Here is a 21241-nt window from a genome sequence, read left to right on the forward strand (position 1 = left end):
ATGCCAAATTCGGCCTTCTGCTTGTTTTTATAAATAAAGTTTGATTGAACTCGGCCATGGTCATTTGTTGTATATGGTAGCCACTTCTGTGCTACAACAGAAGAGTTGAGTAATTGTGACAGAGATCATATGACCCACAAAGCTGAACATATTTACTGACTGAACCTTTACAGAAAAATTTTGCCTACCCAGCCCTAGCATGGCTGTAATTGGGCTGGGCTACATCCATATTTAGCAATGAGAAAGGAACAAAAGGGCTTCCCTGGTGGCGCAGTGGTTGAGAGTCCGCTTGCCGATGTAGGGGACACGGGTTCGTGCCCCGGTCCGGGAAGATCCCACATGCCGCGGAGCGGCTGGGCCCGTGAGCCATGGCCGCTGAGCCTGAGCGTCTGGAGCCTGCGCTCCGCAACGGGAGAGGCCACAGCAGTGAGAGGCCCGCATACCGCAAATAAAAAAAAAAAAGAAAGGAACAAAAATGTTATTCAGGAATCATGTCCTTTGACCTAAAGCCCACACCCAGAAATCAACATATCACTTCTTCTCACATCTTACTGACAAGAACTTGGTCCATGGCCATATCTAACTGTAAGGTCTCATAGAATGTCTCGCCAGGGAGCCAAGTACCTGAGAAGGAGAAAACACAGTCTGGTAAACATTGAGCAGTCTCCACCATATTAAAATGACCCCTACTGAAAAATAGAATCCATCGTATACACAGTGTGCCTCTTTAGGACATTCAGAATAATTCCCATCATGGAATGCTTACACTGTGCTAGGTACTATAATAAGGGTTTCACATTTGTTATCGCACTTAATCTGCCCCTCTTTGCTTGAGTAACCCTTCACCAGCCTCCGTATGTCCAATTAAATGCTATTTTTACCAAGAAGTCTTCTTTGATCCCTCTTGTCTAGGCTATTTGTTCCTTCCTAGGACTTCTTTCACCTTTAACACATCTCTCCAGTAGCATCTCTGCCTCTTTATTATTATTGCTCACTTCTATGCCTGATTTCCATGATAAGTTCCATGAGGATGGGGGTTACATTCATTTTACCCACTCTAGTATCCTGGGACCTAGTATAGTGCCTGGCACATAGGACAGGTGTCCCCAACCCCCAGGTTCGCAGATCGGCACTGGTTCGTGGCCTGGTAGGAACCGGGCCTCATAGCAGGAGGTGAGCGGTGGGAGAGTGAGCGAAGCTTCATCTGCTGCCCCCCATCGCTCCCATTACCGCCTGAACCATCCTCCCCCACCCCACCCCCAGTCCGTGGAAATATTGTCTTCCATGAAACTGGTCCCTGGTACCAAAAAGGTTGGGGAGCAATGACATAGGAGACCCTTTAGTCATATCTGCTGAATGAGGAGTGGCCATTGTGAGGCAGGCACTACTGACATTTCCCATTTAACAAATGAACATATCCTCACTGAAGCTCAATGAAGATATGTTTTTCCTCTTGGCTACTAAGTAGCCATTTGGGGTACTTAGGGGCAGAGCTGGGACTCCAACCCAGGCCTGTTTGCCTTCAAAGCTCCTGTTCGTTGCTCTAAGCCAGGTTTCCTCAGCCTTGCCACTATTGGCATTTTGGCCTGAATAATTCCCTGTTGGGGGGTTCGGGGGGGCTGCAGTGTGCATTGTAGGATGCTTAGTAGCATTCCTGGCCTCTACTCACTAGACGTCAGTAGCACCCCCTAGTTGTGACAGATGTCTCTAGACACTGTCAAATGTCCCCTTTGGGGCAGTCACCCCTTATTTATGCCAGATGAGAACAACAGGGCTAAATTCTGCTGCCTCAATTTTGCTTTGAACTCCAGGAATCCATAATTACCCTGCTTCAGCTTGGTGGTGACTTTGGGGTTTTGTTTTCCTTGCGGTAGTGACCCTCTTCTTTAGCCCAAGTCACATACTGCCTCCTCTGCTCCCTGAAATCTTCCTTGACGCAGCCTTCACATAGCCAGACTTTCTTTCCTTTGTACTCCTGCTGTATGTTGTTTTTATCATTTTCATGATGCTTCATTTTAAACCGAGGTGTTTCACTGCCTTTTTCCTTGTCGTAGACTGTGAGTTACTTAAGAACTGGGATGCGTCTTCCCCAGTCACCACCTGCAGGTGACACAGAGTGGCCCTGAGTCAGAGTTTGTTGAGTCGAGTTGCATCCACGTGAACCAGACAGAGGCTGACGATTAGGAGGGAAGTAGCAAGGAGGAATTGTGGGCAGTCTCCTGCACCTGCAGTGTAATCCCATCAGGGCTGTTTGTTTTAGGGTTTCCTAAATCTGAGGATATAGCTGCTGTCTCTTTGATAAACTTCTTTCTTCTTCTTCTTTTGTTTTTTGTTTTTGTTTTTGTTTTTTTGGTACGCGGGCCTCTCACTGTTGTGGCCTCTCCCATTGTGGAGCACAGGCTCCGGATGCGCAGGCTCAGCGGCCATGGCTCACGGGCCCAGCCGCTCCGCGGCATGTGGGATCTTCCCGGACCGGGGCACGAACCCGTGTCCCCTGCATTGGCAGGCGGACTCTCAACCACTGCACCACCAGGGAAGCCCTTGTTTTTTATTTTATTGTGGAGAAGCAATATTTTCAGGACACCCGTGGTCAAAGGGTACCATTATTCCTGTGAAATGCACTGCCGAGTGATATCCTTATAATACGGCCCCAGCCCTCTGTGTCCTGGTGGGACTGTTCAATCATTCACATAACCCTGAGCCCAGAGTTGGGGTGTTCATGTGGCGATTGGGTACACATGACAGAGGATTCATTTCCAAACTGTGTGACCTCAGGCAAGTTACTGAATCTCACGGGTGTCCATTCAATCATTCAACCAATATTTATTGGACATCTACCATGTGCCGTGCACTATTAGGGATATAGCAGTAGATGAAACAGACCAAAGTCAGAATCCCTTACCTAATAGAGAGTCTAATGGGGGTGAGCGTGACACAGATAATAAACAAACACATAAAGCAGATAGTTGATGACATGGTAATAAAAATTAACCAGAAGATATTAAAAATATATACCTGGTACCTATTGTGAAGATTAAAGGAGCTCATGTATGTCACATGAGTATTGACATGTAGATGCTTAATTAAACTTTGTAGTCTCTCTCTTCTTTCCTCGATTATTTCACTTGTGAAGTGAGAGTAAAAGTATTGCTCCTGTGTGAAGGTGGGGGAGCTAAATGTAGGTAATCCCGATACTAATTCATACTGTGTTTCCTGTGGCTTATAACATTCGTAAAGCTCTATCATCCCCTTTATCTCCAGTAAGTAATCATATTTCAAGTGGGAGACTTCTTGAAGGAAGCAGAAGAAACATGCTTTCAGACTCCTGGTCCGAAGACAAAGTGGATTGCCTGCCCTCAAAAAAAACAAAAGCAAAAACAAAATAACCTACTCTGCCTGAAGCAGTGGAAAGAGTGGTGGTGGCTGTTTCATTTTGCCAGTTGTTACTGTTGGTTTTCAAGATCCACTCCCACTGCGGAAGGGGACTGGATTCTGTTAGTCATCAGAGGGCAGAGTGGCAGAGAGGCTAAGCACGCTGGTTTTGAAGTCGGCCCTGTCTCCTGGTAGGAGTCGTGTCTCTGTCACTTCTTCACAGTGAGTCATGGGGCAAGGAGCTAACCTCTCTGAGCCTCAGTTTTCTTATGGGACACTGAGAGAATTGAAGGAGGTAAGGAAAATAAAACAGGTATTTGTGTTCACCTGGAAAACCCAGCAGATTTCCTAATCATTCTCTCTGTCTCTGGGATTAGGTGGTCATTCATTGGCCAGAGTGTTCTTTCTCAAGGTAAAATGACAGCGTCGTACCCCATTGTTTTGATAGTAGAGTCTGTTCTCCTAAGCAGAGTACCAGCAGGGCCTAAAGGAACATGGCATGCTTAATGGGTACAATACCCATTAAACCAAAGCTTACCCTGCAAGGGTAAGCTGGATACAAAGTGAATGACTGGTCAATCGTGGCTGCTTTGCTAGACATTGTAAGGCAGTGACAGATTAGATTATTATTGTTGTTGAAAATTACTTGTAATTGTTTTCAATCTTTTAATCCCTTTGAGAGTGCTACCAAGCTTTCTAATATTTGAAAATATGCTACACATGAAAATATTTGAGAACCACTATAGGATACAAGATTTAAACACAGAGAAAATTATTTGAGCTTGTACTTCTTCTAGTCAATTGATAGTGACTGCCAGAGTGCTGTGATGAGATCTGTACCAAGGCTGGTCTGAGAACTGAAGAAGTTCTAGGATCATTTAGTGATGTCTGCAACTGTGGCAGAAATGGAGAATGGGGACTCAAGTACAGGTTTGCTTTCCCTAGACTTACCTGTGTGTTTTAAAAGTTCCTAGAAAGAAAGAAACTAAATCATTACTGTGTCTACTGCAATCAGCTCCATCATGGAGTTGGCCCAACATCTGTTCTCAAAATGAACCAATATTCCATGACTATGTTTATAGTTTGACACACCACTACAGTTCACAGTTGTTAACTTTATAGATAAATATTTATAAATTGAGCTCTGTGCAATTTCATTGTGAATTAAAAAATATTGGCAGTTTAAGTGATATAAATCAACAGGGGACCGGATACAAAATATTTTTGATCTTTGCTTGAAAAATAAAAGCAATGCCCTTGCAAAAAACATTACCAGAATCTCATAGTAAATATTCATCTGTTGAAAATACTTTTGATTTGAAGATTTTCATTGGAAACTGGGGTTTCCCTTATTAATTATAATGTTTTGAAAGTCTAGCATAAAGTTTTCTTAGCATTCTTCAGTAGCATTCTTCCCAGTAAACTCTTGTAATGTACATATATTTTCATCTTATTTATGTGTAGGTGGGGGATAGGAAGGTTGTGGGGAAAAAATCACTTTATTTTCTCAATGTGATTAAAATTTTTTACAATAACAATTACTTAATTGTACCAAAATTACAATAGAAAGGCAATAAATTCAGCTTAGAATAGTAGGCAGTTAATTATCAACACTCGAGGCCTAGAGAGAAGAATATATTAGAAATTGCAGACTATTGTGCAGTCGGTTGCTGATCTTTCTTTGAAGCCAGACATGACCTTATCAGATTTGTTTAGTATGAGAAATATTTTTCTCTGGCTTCAGAACAATGGATTTCAGAGGTCAAGAATACCTACATTCCACATGAGCAAACTTTTCATCCTTTGAAATCATAATGATGAATAGTCAACAGCCAGCCACACTGTACATCCAGGAGGAGAAACCAGAACACTGAAGCTGGTATGGGCTCTTACAGGCTGTGAAGCAGGAGGCGTTTGTGAACATAAATTGTCGGTGGCTTTGTGAGACTTTGTAAGTAACAATGGGGTGATTTAATCTTCTTTGTAAAAGGTGTCTGACTTTTTGTTAATCCTTCAGAAAAAAATCACCCTGGACTCATTGATTTTCTCAGCTAATAACTTGGTTATTCCAAGTAGAGTATTTGAAAAGTTCTGAAGGTTTTTGTGTGTGTGTGTTTATACAGTGGGTAGTTCAACATATGATAGAAGTCTTTAATTCTTAATAAACTTTTTATAGGTCACCCGTGAAAACCTAATATCTCAGCCTATTTGAAATAAGGCATTCTCTACCTTTTAGAAATCACTCAGCCATGATGCATTTTCTATGTCATGTGTCAGTTGATCAAAACTAAGATGGTTTTGTTAAACTATATTTTCTTGGTAAGCATACAATAGACATATGCTTATAAAAAATGGTAGTTTTTCCTTCTTCTATTTCCCTGCCTGGTGGGGAGGGGGGGGTCTCCCTCATCCCAACTCTGTTCTCCTTCTCCCTGACACTTGAGATCACTATTCTAAATAATATCTTCAATTATTTATGACCTATTCATAGATAATGAATGAGCAAGCATAGTACCCTGGCACATAGTAAACATTTAATAAGTGTTTGTTGAAAAAAGGAATATTTAAGTGTGGTATAAGCAGTTAATATTATTTGGGATATTAAATTTGTATCTATAAATTTATAAATGAGTAAATTTAACTTTCTGTAAATTTTTGATATACATACTGTGATATCCAATACAAAATCTATTCATACGATCAGCTTGGGCTCTAAATATATTGGTTGTATGTTCATTTCCTCCTGATGTTTTTTTCCCACTTTTATGTTCTCTAGGGTCGTGGTTCTCAGAGTGTGGCCCCTGGGCCAGCAGGATCAGCATCACCCAGGATTTGTTAGGAATGCAAGTTCTTGGGCTTCATCCCAGGCTTACTGAATCAGAAGCTCTGGGAGTGGGGTGCAGTGATCTGTGTGGTAACAAGCTCTCCAAGTAGGGATGGCTTCATAGCCATGTGATTTGTGCAGTCACACAGGACTGGGGTTTTAAAAGAGCCTTGTGCTTGGTTTGATGGTTCTGCTGTCATCATCTTGGAATTCTTAGCAACAGGCCTACATTTTCATTTTGCTCTGAACCCTGCCATAATATACCCTGTCCTGATGCCAGGTGATACCCGTGTAAACTCAGAGTTTGAGAACCTTCATCTCTGAGAAATATTCAGGTTCCCTCTGAGTATCTGATCAGTTGCTCATTTTATTATAAATTACAGCCTATCCAAATTTTTCTAAGCAAGTTGGTCCTCAGACAAGTTACTACTAAGTTGTGCTAACATTTCTCTTAACTTAGTAATCTGGGCTTTAGCAAACTTTTGGACATCTCCTGGCTTTCTATAGCAACTGCCCTATAGTGGCCAGAAGTAGAGAGTTCCTGACTTTTCATATCCATCTTGGACCTTCTTTTTCCTGGTTACCCAGAAAGTGTTCTTATAGCAACCTTTTCTGAGCCCATCTGGTACTGCCAAACGGTTAATCAGTTTTGTTTCCATAACAAATTATCCAGGTGTCTGGGTTTATGGGTGTTTAAAAAAAATCTCTCCACGTAGGAGTTGTTCACAGACATTGTGTTATATAACATGGAATCACAGTGAGTAGGTCAATCAGGGCCTCAATAGAAACAGATATTTCAAATTAAGATAATTCAAGAAGCATTTATTTACAAAGGAATTAATTCCAAAGGTATGGTATAGGGGAACAATTAGGGCTTGTGCAGGAGCCCCGGGCTATAGCGGCAGAAATGTCACCATTTCTAGGCCCAAAGAGACAAGGGAAGGAGAGGTTCCCAGAACCTGGAAAAAGAGAGTCACATGGGGCTGCTTTGAGAGGGATAGTAACCTTCTGTCAAGGGACACAGCTAGTCTGAAGTGAACTCACAGGGAGGGAACCAGAGAAATAAATGGGCTGACTTCACTCTCCTCCCTGCAATCCAGTTAGCTTAATTCTACTGGAAGCCCAAGGGCAGAGAGCACACTGATGTGACCTGAGTACATCAGTCTGTGGGGAAGGAAGCAAGGAGAGAATGGAGATGGATCCACAGGGACAAATGGAAAATATCTGGCATAGTTAATTCCACTCACCTCCTGGCATCTACTCTCAACCTTCTTTCATGTGAAAAGTTAGCATCCCCAACACAGAATGAAGTCACCTCAGCTCCTGTGTCATTGTGAGCCAATGTCAGTTATGTCATATTCCTATCCAAAACTTGAGCTACCACCAGTCTTGTAAGGTAGCAGAGGGTAAAAGGGAGAAAAGAAATGATTTAGTGAAACAAACATAACTGCTATAGTCCCCATCTCTATAGCTGGCCAAGAAGCCTTGTTGGTAACCATGGTTTCCTTCTTCCATCACCTCTTGTACAATCCCCTTACCTTCTGCTGGCACTTCAGCTGGATAGGGTTCATGACTTCATAGGGTGATCCGTACCTTCTTTCCTGCAACATCTAAGTCCTTGATGGCCTGGACTTACTGGGTTACACTTTCATTTAAGGGTATCCCCGTGAATACTTGGGTTCTATATATCTCCTTCCTTTCACGCATTGCATAACAGAAATGGTGACACTCTTTCACTGGTTCAGTGGGATGAGAAGCTCAAAATGGCCGTGGGACAATTTAAGCTTCTAATTGATCACACCATGATAATGTTCTTTGGTGGAAGCAACCTTCTTCTAGTGAGTTATTAGGTGGTTAAGTGCGAGAGAGCACTCCCACCTCCTCTTCTCAGTTTCCTGATCCATGTATCCTTACTATAGGGGAGATGGCATCATATATTGACCTGTGATTTAAGACATATACTGCTCCTTTAGGACAGCAACCCAGCCTTTTTGGGTGTCGTCCCCCTGCTTTGGTACTAAATCAGCATTTCTAGGTTATGGGCCCATTAATGGTCAAGTGTGTCTCATGGTTGGAGGTGATGTTGTGCAGGCTATCATGTGATAGATAAGGCATTGTGTATGTCTAAGAATTGTGGTCCTGGAAGAAGTGCTGAAGAAGAGATGTTAAATCCATAAAGGGAAGATTGTATCCTGTTTAAGTCGAAGCGCTGACCTCTTCAAAGTCAGAGAAGTCTAATGTCATCAGTATTTCCCTAGGTAGCTTGTTAGTCTACCCAGGGCTCAGTATTGTCCTTTGTTGTGGGCAGATTTGGTACTTGGCTTGGTTGTAGTTGGATGAGCCTTGGTGAGAAGACTGTGTGACTGAATTGTGCATGGCCTCCATCCCTGACTGTGTGGCCAGTGAATTCCCTCTTCTAAGCAACATAAAGATCATAAAACATGTTAACTCTGTTTATCACCTCCTACTTACATGTTCTTTTCCAGTAATTTAATTATGCTTTTTCTGATTAACATTCGACATTGTTTTAAAAAATTATATCATATTTTTATATTATATTAAGATTAGACATTATTTTTAAAAAACAGGCAATTATAAACAAACCTTTTTTATAAACAAAAAATTTTATTTTTATATAAAAATATATACAAAAATATTTTTTAAAATAATGTTCTTTGTTCATTTCTTCTTACATCTCAAACTTTCCTTCCTAGCTTATAATTTTTTTTAACATCTTTATTGGAGTATAATTGTTTTACAATGGTGTGTTAGTCTCTGCTTTATAACAAAGTGAATCAGCTATATATATACATATATCCCCATATCTCTTCCCTCTTGAGTCTCCCTCCCTCCCACCCTCCCTATCCCACCCCTCTAGGTGCTCACAAAGCACCAAGCTGATCTCCCTGTGCTATGTGGTTGCTTCCCACTAGTTATCTGTTTTACATTTGGTAGTGTATATATGTCCATGCCACTCTCTCACTTCGTCCCAGCTTACCCTTCACCCTCCCCGTATCCTCAAGTCCATTCTCTACATCTGCATCTTTATTCCTGTCCCGCCCCTAGGTTCACCAGAACCTTTTTTTAGATTCCATATATATGTGTTAGCATACAGTATTTGTTTCTCTCTTTCTGACTTACTTCAGTCTGTATGACAGTCTCTAGGTCCATCCACCTCACTACAAATAACTCAATTTCGTTTCGTTTTATGGCTGAGTAATATTCCATTGTATATATGTGCCACATCTTCTTTATCCATTCATCTGTCTATGGGCACTTAGGTTGCTTCCATGTCCTGTCTATTGTACATAGTGCTGCAATGAACATTGTGGTACATGACTCTTTTTGAGTTATGGTTCTCAGGGTATATGCCCAGTAGTGGGATTGCTGGGTCATATGGTAGCTCTATTTGTAGTTTTTTAAGGAACCTCCATACTGTTCTCCATTGTGGCTGTATCAATTTACATTCCTACCAACAGTGCAAGAGGGTTCCCTTTTCTCCACACCCTCTCCAGCATTTATTGTTTCTAGATTTTTTGATGATGGCCATTCTGACCGGTGTGAGGTGATACCTCATTGTAGTTTTGATTTGCATTTCTCTAATAATTACTGATGTTGAGCATCTTTTCATGTGTTTCTTGGCAATCTGTATATCTTCTGTGAAGAAATGTCTATTTAGGTCTTCTGCCCATTTTTGGATTGGGTTGTTTGTTTTTTTAATATTGACCTGCATGAGCTGTTTATATATTTTGGAGATTAATCCTTTTTCCATTGATTCATTTGCAAATATTTTCTCCCATTCTGAGGGTTGCCTTTTTGTCTTGTTTGTGGTTTCCTTTGCTTTGCAAAAGCTTTTAAGTTTCATTAGGTCCCATTTGTTTATTTTTGTTTTTATTTCCATTTCTCTAGTAGATGGGTCAAAAAGGATTTTGCTGTGATTTATGTCATTGAGTGTTCTGCCTATGCTTTGCTCTAAGAGTTTTATAGTGTCTGTTCTTACTTTTGGGTCTTTAATCCATTTTGAGTTTATTTTTGTGCATGGTGTTAGGGAGTGTTCTCATTTCATTCTTTTACGTGTAGCTGTCCAGTTTTCCCAGCACCACGTACTGAAGAGGCTGTCTTTTCTCCATTGTATATTCTTGCCTCCTTTATCAAAAATAAGGTGACCATAGGTGCATGGGTTTATCTCTGGGCTTCCTATCCTTTCCCATTGATCTATATTTCTGTTTTTGTGCAAGTACCACACTGTCTGGATTACTGTGTAGTATAGTCTGAAGTCTGGGAGTCTAATTCCTCCAGCTCTGTTTTTCTTTCTCAAGATTGCTTTGGGTATTCGGGGTCTTTTGTGTTTCCATACACCTTGTGAAATTTTTTGTTCTAGTTCTGTGGAAAATGCCATTGGTAGTTTGATAGGGATTGCATTGAATCTGTAGATTGCTTTGGGTAGTAGAGTCATTTTCACAATATTGATTCTTCCAATCCAAGAACATGGTATATCTCTCTATCTGTTTGTATCATCTTTAATTTCTTACATTAGTGTCTTATAGTTTTCTGCATACAGGTCTTTTGCCTCCTTAGGCAGGTTTATTCCTAGGTATTTTATTCTTTTTGTTGCAGTGGTAAATGGGAGTGTTTCCTTAATTTCTCTTTCAGATTTTTCATCATTAGTGTATAGGAATGCCAGAGATTTCTGTGCATTAATTTTGTGTCCTGCTACTTTACCAAATTCATTGATTAGCTCTAGTAGTTTTCTGGTAGCATCTTTAGGATTCTCTATGTATAGTATCATGTCATCTGCAAACAGTGACAGCTTTACTTCTTCTTTTCTGATTTGGATTCCTTTTATTTCTTTTTCTTCTCTGATTGCTGTGGCTAAAACTTCCAAAACTATGTTGAATAAGAGTGGTGAGAGTGGACAACCTTGTCTTGTTCTTGATCTTAGAGGAAATAGTTCCAGTTTTTCACCATTGAGAATGATGTTAGCTGTGGGTTTGTCATATATGGCCTTTATTATGTTGAGGGAAGTTCACTTTGTGCCTACTTTCTGGAGAGTTTTTATCATAAATGGATGTTGAATTTTGTCGAAAGCTTTTTCTGCATCTATTGAGATGATCATATGGTTTTTCTCCTTCAGTGTGTTAATATGGTGTATTACACTGATTGTTTAGCATATACTGAAGAATCCTTGCATCCCTGGGATAAACCCCACTTGATCATGGTGTTTGATCCTTTTAATGTGCTGTTGGATTCTGTATGCTAGTATTTTTTTGACGATTTTTGCATCTATGTTCATCAGTGATATTGGCATGTAGTTTTCTTTGGGACATCTTTGTCTGGTTTGGTTATCAGGGTGATAGTGGCCTCATAGAATGATTTTCGGAGTGTTCCTCCTTCTGCTATATTTTGGAAGAGTTTGAGAAGGATAGGTGTTAGCTCTTCTCTAAATGTTTATTAGAATTCCCCTGTGAAGCCACCTGGTCCTGGACTTTTGTTTGTTGGAAGAGTTTTAATCACAGTCTCAATTTCAATGCTTGTGATTGGTCTGTTTATGTTTTCTATTTCTTCCTGGTTCAGTCTTGGAAGATTGTGCTTTTCTAAGAATTTGTCCATTTCTTCCAGATTGTGCATTTTATTGGCATAGAGTTGCTTGTAGTAATCGCTCATGATCCTTTGTATTTCTGCAGTGTCAATTGTTACTTCTCCTTTTTCATTTCTAATTCTAATGATTTGAGTCTTCTCCCTTTTTTTCTTGATGAGTCTGACTAATGGTTTATCAGTTTTGTTTATCTTCTCCAAGAACCAGCTTTTAGTTTTATTGATCTTTGCTATTGTTTCCTTCATTTCTTTTTCATTTCTTTCTGATCTGATCTTTATGATTTCTTTCCTTCTGCTAACTTTGTTTTTTTTTGTTGTTTTGCTTTCTCTAATTGCTTTAGGTGTAAGTTTAGGTTGTTTATTTGAGATGTTTCCTTTTTCTTAAGGTAAGATTGTATTGCTATAAACTTCCCTCTTAGAACTGCTTTTTCTGCATCCCATAGATTTTGGGTCATCGTGTTTTCATTTTCATTTCTTTCTAGGTATTTTTTGATTTCCTATTTGATTTCTTCAGTGATCTCTTGGTTATTTAGTAGTGTATTGTTTAGCCTCCATGTGTTTGTATTTTTTACATATTTTTTCCTGTAATTGATATCTAGTTTCATAACGTTATGGTTGGAAAATATACTTGATATGATTTCAGTTTTCTTAAATTTACCAAGGCTTGATTTGTGACCCAAGATATGATCTATCCTGGAGAATGTTCCATGAGCACTTGAGAAGAAAGTGTATTCTGTTGTTTTTGGATGGAATGTCCTATAAGTATCAGTTAAGTCCATCTTGTTTAATGTATCATTTAAAGCTTGTGTTTCCTTATTTATTTTCATTTTGGGTGATATGTCCATTTTTGAAAGTGGGTTGTGAACGTCCCCTACTATGGTTGTATTACTTTTTGGCTGTTAGCATTTGCCTTATATATTTTATGGCTGTTAGCATTTGCCTTATATATTGAGGTACTCCTATGTTGGGTTCATAAATATTTATAATTGTTATGTCTTCTTCTTCGAATGATCCCTTGATCATTATGTAGTGTCCTTCTTTTTTTTTTTTTTTCCCCCACAGAGAAAAACACATTCATTTTATTTTGCAATGTTTGCAGTATACTCACTTTGCATGTCTTTCCCCTCAGGGTTAGCTGGAGCCTCATAAAGTTTGGTAACTCTGAGTCAGCTCCAAAGACAGTATATTCCCCATCCACATCACACACCCCACATCTTACTTCTGGAAGGATGAAGTGGTCCTAATGTTTATACAGTTGAAAACAAAACCCAAGTCAGCATTCTGACAACATAACTCTTTACTGATCCGTATGACATTTGCCATTTTACCCTTTCCCCTCACTGTGTCTTTAAGAAAATAAAGTTTCCCAGAAATCCAATGACTATTTTCCAGCGCACCCTGGTGTCTGCTGCCATAGGCCCATGTCCCTCTGCTTCGTAACACTCAGCACAGTGAAGACTTGTAATTAGTGATTTACTGAATTACTCTGCCTTTCCCAGCAGAGTTTGAGCTCCACAAGCAAGGGCCGATTCCTCTTTTACTACCTGTATCCTCAGCACCAGGCATATAATGGTTGCCCAATAAATTACGCTGAGTTAAAGAAAACAAAAGCTAACCTTTAAAAAAATACCTATCATATGATAGCAGTTGGGGTGATGGTTACCTTTGGGGAAGACAGGTGGGTAGTGACTGGCAGGGGGCATGAAGGAGACTCAGGGTTGAAGTCACATTCTATTTCTTCACCTGTTTACCTGGGCACGTTCACCACTTGGTCATTTATTGAGCTAAACTTATGATCAGTGTACTTCCTGCACTGAAAGAGAACGTAGAGACCCTCTGATGCAGTGATTCTCTAGCCACACATCACTGGGGCATTCATTACAAGTGCAAACCCCCTGGTCTCCCACACCAGATCCTGACTCACTAAGTCTCAGAGTAGAGCCCAGGGATTTGGATCTTTTAACAAGTTCTTCAAGTGATTCTGAAGTAGTTGGTCTACAGAGAACACTGAGCCTCTTATCTTCTAGATGAATGAAATGGAGGCCAGGGAGGGAGGAGACCTGCCGAGAGTGTTCTTCTGGTTAATGAGTATGCCAGGACTAGAATGAAGTTCGCCTTCGACCACTCCAGTGTTATTTCCATGATTCCATGCTAGAATAGCTTAGGACCCAGAATGAATCTGCCCTAAACCTCAGTGCCTTATTCCACTGAGCCCTTTGCCTTTTTACCCACACATTAGGTTAATTGCGGAGGCCCAGAAACATACCTGTACATTCATTAAGTATGCAGAACCAGGTACTTAAACTTAGAGTTTAAATCATAGCTCCAATATTTACAAACTGTGTGACCCTGAGATAGTTATTTGTAAAATATGGCAGGGAGCACGTCAAATAATTTGGTCCCAGTAAATAGCATCTATAATTAATGCCATCTTAAAACATGGTGCTAAAGATACATTCTTCATTCGACTAGAGGGATATTCTCAAAGTGCAGTCCCCTACAATAGGATCACCAGGAAGTGCTTATTTAAAACAGATTTCTAGTGAATCAGATCTCTGGGGTAAAACCCAGAAGTCTGCATTAATAAGCAAGCACCCCAAGTTCTTCCTCTACATATAAACTTTTGAGAAACACTGGACTAGGGCCATGGACGGAGTGCCTCTTGTCAGTGAAAACACGTGTATCAACCAAAACCAGGTAGTGCTGAACACTCTAACAATTTTCTGCTAACAAGAGGGAAGTGAGTGCCACCTACTGCCTTATTTTTATTTATTTATTTATTATCATTATTTGATTTATTTTCAGGTGTGTTGGGTCTTCATTGCTGTGCATGGGCTTTCTCTAGTTGCAGTGAGCGGGGGCTACTCTCCGTTATAGTGTGCGGGCTTCTCATTCCAGTGGCTTCTCTTGTAGCAGAGCACAGGGTCCAGGCGCACGGGCTTCTGTAGTTGTACCACACAGGCTCAGTAGTTGTGGCTCATGGAATCTGGAGCACAGGCTTTGTAGTTGTGGCGCATGGGCTTAGTTGCTCCATGGCCTGTGGGATCTTCCTGGACCAGGGCTCAAACCCATGTCGCCTGCATCATCAGGCGGATTTTTAACCACTGCACCACCAGGGAAGTCCTGTGCATTAATTTTGTATCCTGCAAGCTTACCAAAGCCATTGATTAGTTCTTGTAGTTTTCTGGTGGCATCTTTAGGATTTTCTATGTATAGTATCATGTCACTGGGAAACGGTGACAGTTTTACTTCTTCTTTTCCAGTATGCATTCCTTTTATTTCTTTTTCTTCTCTGATTGCTGTGGCTAGGACTACTAATACCATGTTGAATAATAGTGGCAAGAGTGGACATCCTTGTCTTGTTCCTGATCTTAGAGGAAATGCTTTCAGTTTTTCACCATTGAGAATGATATTTGCTGTGCGTTTGTTGTATATAGTTTTTATTATGTTGAGGTAGGTTCCCTCTATGCACACTTTCTGGAGACTTTTATCATAAATGGGTGTTGAATTGTGTCAAAAGCTTCTTCTGTATCTATTGAGACGATCATATGGTTTTTATTCTTTAATTTGTTCATATGGTGTATCACACTGATTGTTTTGCATTTACTGAAGAATCTCTGGGATAAATCCCACTTGATCATGGTGTATGATCCTTTTAATGTGTTGTTGGGTTCTGTTTGCTAGTATTTTGTTGAGGATTTTTGCGTCTATGTTCATCAGTGATATTGGTCTGTAATTTTCTTTTTTGTGATATCTTTGTCTGGTTTGGGTATCAGGGTGATGGTGGCCTTGTAGAACAAGTTTGGGAGTGTTCTTCCCTCTGTAATTTTTTGGAAGAGTTTGAGAAGGATAGGTGTTAACCCTTCTCTAAATGTTTGATAGAGTTCGCCTGTGAAGCCATCTGGTCCTGGACTTTTGTTTGTTGGAAGATTTTTAATTGCAGTTTCAATTTCATTACCTGTGATTGGTCTGTTTATATTTTCTAATTCTTCCTGGTTCAATCTCGGAAGGTTGTAGTTTTCCAAAAATATGTCCATTTCTTCCAGGTTGTTCATTTTATTGGCATAGAGTCGTAGTAGTCTCTTAGGATGCTTTGTATTTCTGCAGTGTCTGTTGTAACTTCTTCTTTTTCATTTCTAATTCTATTGATTTGCATCCTCTCCCTTTTTTTTCTTGATGAACCTGGCTAAAGGTTTGTCAATTTTGTTTATCTTCTCAATGAACCAGCTTTTAGTTTTATTGATCTTTGGTATTGCTTTCTTTGTTTCTATTTCATTTATTTCTGCTCTGATCTTTGTGATTTCTTTCCTTCTACTAACTTTGGGTTTTCTTTGTTCTTCTTTTTCTAGTTGCTTTAGGTGTAAGGTTACATGGTTTATTTGAGATTTTTCTTGTTTCTTGTGGTGAGCTTGAATTGCTATGAACTTCCCTCTTAGAACTGCTTTTGCTGCATCCCATAGGTTTTGGATTGTTGTGTTTTTGTTGTCATTTGTCTCTAGGTATTTTTTTGATTTCCTCTTTGGTTTCTTCAGTGATCACTTGGTTATTTAGCAGCACACTGTTTAGCCTCCATGTATTTGTGGTTTTTACTGTTTTTGTCTTGTAATTCATTTCTAATCTCATGGTGTTGTGGTCGGAAAAGATGCTTGGTATGATTTCAGTTTTCTTAAATTTTCCAAGGCTTGATTTGTGACCCAACATGTGGTCTATTCTGGAGAACGTTCCATGTGCACTTGAGAAGAAAGTGTATTTTTCCGCTTTCAGGTGGAATGTCCTAAACATATCAATTATTTTAGAGTGCAAGGCTGAGACTGGTTCAGTTCCTCTCTCCGTAATTGAATTCACTCTGAAAAATGAATCAATCCTAAACTAGACAGCCAAGCAATAGTAAACATTATTGGTAAGAGACATAAAAATAGTCATTATTTAAGCAAAATAAAACATTCTAAGTTAAATGGTTTTTGGAGTTTTAGATTAATATATCTAATAAACTCCTGTAGTTTCAAGTTTACTACTAAAACAGTAAAGGAAAATATAATCTGTCGTCCACTGGCCTATGCCAACAGTGAAAGGAAAAACTGAACTACAGAATGCCCTAAAATACTACACTGAAACAATGTGCAGGGATGCTCTCCTCTACCGCCCCCTCCCCCAGTTCCAGGAGAGAAATCAAGTGAAATAATAAGGACAAGCTTTTTTATCCTATAACTTTCTACTCAAGTCCAGTATCAAAACTACCACCTGCAGGGCACAAGCTAGAAAGCTAAATTGCCTTCAAACAGCACTCAAAAAAGCCTTCTGAATTATATAGTGTGTCACTACGTTTAAAGCTGACTTCTCCTTCCTAGTTGCCAATACAAAAAATATACCCAGAGGCTCAAGAGAGATGGGCAGAGCTTTATAAATATTCATGTAAAACTAGCAGTTGTACTTCATATTTCAGTAATTCAATGACAAATCATAAAAAGCGTTTGTCTTTAATTTTTGTTGGTTTTAGGAAATAAATGGTAAAATATATACACTGTGGAGTCTTAATACCCCCATCATAGAGTGTGAATGATGGTCCAGTTGCGAAGCTCCTGGATATACTCTTTGGCATGGGCGACTGCTGTCTTTGGTGCCTCAGGTGGAGGTGGAGGGCCTTCCACCAACTTCACAAAATAATGGCAAAAAACCTTCTCCATAATTCCAAAGCAACCTCTGCTGTGGTGCTGGATGCATTTCAGGTACTGGCCTCGCCCTGAGGTGGACTCAGCTATATATAAATTGGATCTGAATTCCACACTGTGTGTGGTCTCTCACTGACATATCTTGTACTTCTAAGAGAACCTCTTTAATTATCTGGGCCCCTTTTTTGTCACTGAATTCCAGCTGAGCCAGAGCCTGGTCAGCGGACATTCCTCGTATCAGTTTTGCCAAATACCACATCTTGTCTTTGCTGTACTTTGTCTTCGAGAATGGTAGACTTCCCCAAGGCCAGCTTCCCCCTCAGATTCTACATCCATAATGCACCCAGATGATCCATTATTACTGCTGCCATCCTTCTCCCTCTCTCTTCGGAAGCCTCCGAGTGTAGTGTCTTTCTTTGTCTCTTGTAATAGTCTTTATTTTAAAGTCTATTTTGTCTGATGTGAGAATTGCTACTCCAGATTTCTTTTCATTTCCATTGCATGGAATATGTTTTTCCATCCCCTCACTTTCAGTCTGTATGCATCCCTAGGTCTGAAGTGTGTCTCTTGTAGAGAGCATATATACAGGTCTTGTTTTTGTATCCATTCAGCCAGTCTTTGTCTTTTGGTTGCAGTATTTAATCCATTTACATTTAAGGTAGTTATCGATATGTATGTTCCTATTACCATTTTCTTAATTTTTTTTTAATAAAGAAATTAGATATTTTTATTTTTTTAATTTATTTAGTTTTTTGGCCACGCCGCACAGCTCGCAGGATCTTAGTCCCCTGATCACATATCTAACCTGTGCCCCCTGAAGTGGAAGCATGAAGCCCTAACCACTGTACCACCAGAGAATTCCCTAAATATTTTTTTTAACATCTTTATTGGAGTATAACTGTTTTACAATGGTGTGTTAGTTTCTGCTTTATAACAAAGTGAATCAGTTATACATATACATATGTTCTCATATCTCTTCCCTCTTGTGTCTCCCTCCCTCCCACCCTCCCTATCTCACCACTCTAGGTGGTCACAAAGCACAAAGCTGATCTCCCTGTGCTATGCAGCTGCTTCCCACTAGCTATCTGTTTTACGTTTGGTAGTGTTATATGTCCATGCCACTCTCTCACTTTGTCACAGCTTACCCTTCCCCCTCCCCACATCCTCAAGTCCATTCTCTAGTAGGTCTGCGTCTTTATTCCCGTCTTACCCCTAGGTTCTTCATGACCTTTTTTTTTTTTCTTAGATTCCATATATACGTGTTAACATACAGTATTTGTTTTTCTGTTTCTGACTTACTTCACTCTGTATGACAGACCCTGGGTCCATCCACCTCACTACACACAACTCAATTTCATTTCTTTTTATGGCTGAGTAATATTCCATTGTATATATGTGCCACAACTTCTTTATCCTTTCATCTGTTGATGGACACTTAGTTTGCTTCCATGTCTTGGCTGTTGTAAATAGAGCTGCAATGAACATTTTGGTACATGACTCTTTTTCAGTTATGGTTTTCTCAGGGTATATGCCCAGTAGTGGGATTACTGGGCCGTATGGTAATTCTATTTTTAGTTTTTTAAGGAACCTCCATACTGTTCTCCATAGTGGCTGTATCAATTTGCATTCCTACCAACAGTGCAAGAGTGTTCCCTTTTCTCCACAACCTCTCCAGCATTTACTGTTTCTAGATTTTTTGATGTTGGCCATTCTGACCAGTGTGAAGTGATATCTCATTGTAGTTTCCGTTGTTTTTGGTGTCTGCCCCCAGTGGGTAAGGTTGGTTCAGTGGGTTGTGTAGGCTTCCTGGTGGAGGGGACTGGTGCCTGTGTTCTGATGGATGAGGCTGGCTCTTGTCTTTCTGGTGGGTAGGACTGCGTCCAGTGGTGTGTTTTGGGGTGTCTGTGACCTTATTATGATTTTAGGCAGCCTCTCTGCTAATGGGTGGGGTTGTGTTCCTGTCTTGCTAGTTGTTTGGCATAGGATGTCCAGCACTGTAGTTTGCTGGTTGTTGAGTGGAACTGGATCTTAGCATTGAGATGGAGATCTCTGAGAGAGCTTTCGCCATTTGATATTACATGGAGCCAGGAGATCTCTGATGGACCAGTGTCCTGAACTTGGCACTCGCACGTCAGAGACACAGGCCTGACACCAATCAGAGCACCAAGTCCCTGTCAGGCACACAGCTCAGAAAAAAAGGGATGAAAAAGAAAGAAAGAAACATAAAATAAAGTTATTAAAATAAAAAATTATTTAAAATAAAAAAATGAAAGTAATTAGAAAAAGAAAGAAGAGAGCAACCAAACCAAAAAACAAATCCACCAATGATAGCAAGTGCTAAAAACTATACTAAGAAGAAAAAAAAAAACCGACAGACAGAACCCTGAGACAAGTGGTAAAAACAAAGCTATACAGACAAAACCCACAAAGAAGCATACACATACACACTCACAAAAAGAGAAAAAGGAAAAAAATATATATATATCTATATATAAAAAGGAACAAAAGTGGAAAAGAACCACCAAATCAATAAACAAATCTCCTGATGATAATAAACTCTAAATACTAAACTGAGATAAACATAAAACCAGAAACAAACTAGATGCAGAAAGCTAGACCCCAGTCTACAGTTGCTCCCAATATCCACCGCCTCAATTTTGGGATGATTTGTTGTCTATTCAGGTATTCCAGAGATGCAGCGTACATCAAGTTGGTTGTGGAGATTTAATCCTCTGCTCCTGAGGGTGCTGGGAGAGATTTCCCTTTCTCTTCTTTGTACGCACAGCTCCCGGGGTTCAGCTTTGGATTTGGCCCTGCCTCTGCGTGTACGTCGCCGGAGAGAGTCTGTTCTTCGCTCAAACAGGACGGGGTTGAAGTAGCAGCTGATTAGGGGGCTCTGGCTCACTCAGGCCGGGGTGAGGGAGGGGTACGGAATGCGGGGTGAGCCTGCGGCGGCAGAGGCCAGCGTGATGTTACAATAGCCTGAGGCACACCGTCTGTTCTCGCGGGGAAGTTGTCCCTGGATCATGGGACCCTGGCAGTGGCGGGCTGCACAGGCTTCTGGGTGGGGTGGTGTGGATAGTGACCTGTGCTTGCACACAGGTTTCTTGATGGCTGCAGCAGCAGCCTTGGCGTTTCATGCCCATCTCTGGTGTCCACGCTGATAGCCGCGGCTCGCGCCCATCTCTGGAGCTCCTTTAGGCGGTGCTCTGAATCCCCTCCCCTTACGCACTCCGAAACAATGGTCTCTTGCCTCTTAGGCAGTTGCAGACCTTTTCCTGGACTCCCTCCCGGCTAGCTGTGGCGCACTGGCCCCCTTCAGGCTGTGTTCACGCAGCCAACCCCAGTCCTCTCCCTGGGATCTGACCTCCGAAGCTGGAGCCTCAGCTCCCAGCCCCCACTGTCCCCGGTGGATGAGCAGACAAGCCTCTCAGGCTGGTGAGTGCTGGTCGGCACCAATCCTCTGTGCAGGAATCTCTCCACTTTGCCCTCCGCACCCCTGTTGCTGTGCTCTTCTCCGTGGCTCTGAAGCTTCCCCACCCCCCCCCACCGTCTCCACCAGTGAAGGGGCTTCCTAGTGTGTGGAAACTTTTCCTCCTTCACAGCTCCCTCCCAGAGGTGCAGGTCCCATCCCTATTCTTCTGTCTCTCTTTTTCCTTTTTTCTTTTGCCCTATCCAGGTACGTGGGTAGTTTCTTGCCTTTTGAGAAGTTTGAGGTCTTTTGCCAGCGTTCAGTAGGTGTTCTGTAGGAGTTGTTCCACATGTAGATAGATTTCTGATG

General features: G+C 40.8%; 1 protein-coding gene and 1 pseudogene across 12 annotated transcripts in view; one reads left to right on the forward strand and one right to left on the reverse strand.

Annotated features, from left to right (window-relative positions):
• Positions 1-21241, forward strand: part of ERC2 (ELKS/RAB6-interacting/CAST family member 2) — a 962565-nt gene that overhangs the window by 644819 nt on the left and 296505 nt on the right. The window lies entirely within an intron of this gene.
• On the reverse strand, positions 17323-17831 carry LOC115858999 (large ribosomal subunit protein uL22m pseudogene; annotated as a pseudogene).

This window comes from Globicephala melas, chromosome 11 (genome assembly GCF_963455315.2).
Source record: "Globicephala melas chromosome 11, mGloMel1.2, whole genome shotgun sequence".
Lineage (NCBI taxonomy): Eukaryota > Metazoa > Chordata > Mammalia > Artiodactyla > Delphinidae > Globicephala > Globicephala melas.